Raw genomic sequence first — 661 nt, forward strand, 5'->3', positions numbered from 1 at the left:
TATCGGTTGTATTATTTATGGCCACTATATTTTTGTTGCAATAATCTTTTAGTATAAAAATACACGTTTTAGGAGAGGTTGTTATACCAAAAAGTGCAGATATTTTTATACCAATTATAAAAATACATCGAGACGGAAATTATTGGCCAAATCCATTTGTGTTTGATCCTGATAGATTTCTCCCAGAAAGAATAAAGGATTGTCACGCATTTTCTTTTTTCCCGTTTAGTGATGGACCAAGAAACTGTATAGGTAGGCATGAATAAAGTATAAAGTATCATGATAAATTGATTTATATAATTATTAAATTGCAGGTATGAAATACGGAATGATGTGTACGAAAGTCATAATAGCAACACTGATACGAACATTCATATTTAAAGTTAATAAAAGTGTTGAATTAGATAAAATAAAATTGACATGGGACACAACATTATCTAGTACTGAGTCTTTTAAAGTCAAAATTGAAAAACGATACATCTCATAAAGTAGTATAGAAAATTATATAGCAAAGTATATGAAATATTTGAAATAACATTTTTGATATAATATATAATATTTTGCATATATATATTACATTAGTAGTCAGTTTTGACTTACTTCTTCTTTAGTTTATGACATTGTAACATATGGACAATAAAACATAAAATATTGAAATTAA

General features: G+C 26.0%; 1 long non-coding RNA gene across 1 annotated transcript; it reads left to right on the forward strand.

The window, feature by feature from the left end:
- Positions 1–6: 6 nt before the first annotated feature.
- LOC105448570 lies at positions 7–661 on the forward strand. Its single transcript, XR_974259.1, has 2 exons — positions 7–252; positions 315–661. It is a non-coding gene; the product is annotated as an uncharacterized LOC105448570 (long non-coding RNA).

Source organism: Wasmannia auropunctata, unplaced genomic scaffold (assembly GCF_000956235.1).
Source record: "Wasmannia auropunctata unplaced genomic scaffold, wasmannia.A_1.0 LD336083.1, whole genome shotgun sequence".
NCBI classification, from domain to species: domain Eukaryota; kingdom Metazoa; phylum Arthropoda; class Insecta; order Hymenoptera; family Formicidae; genus Wasmannia; species Wasmannia auropunctata.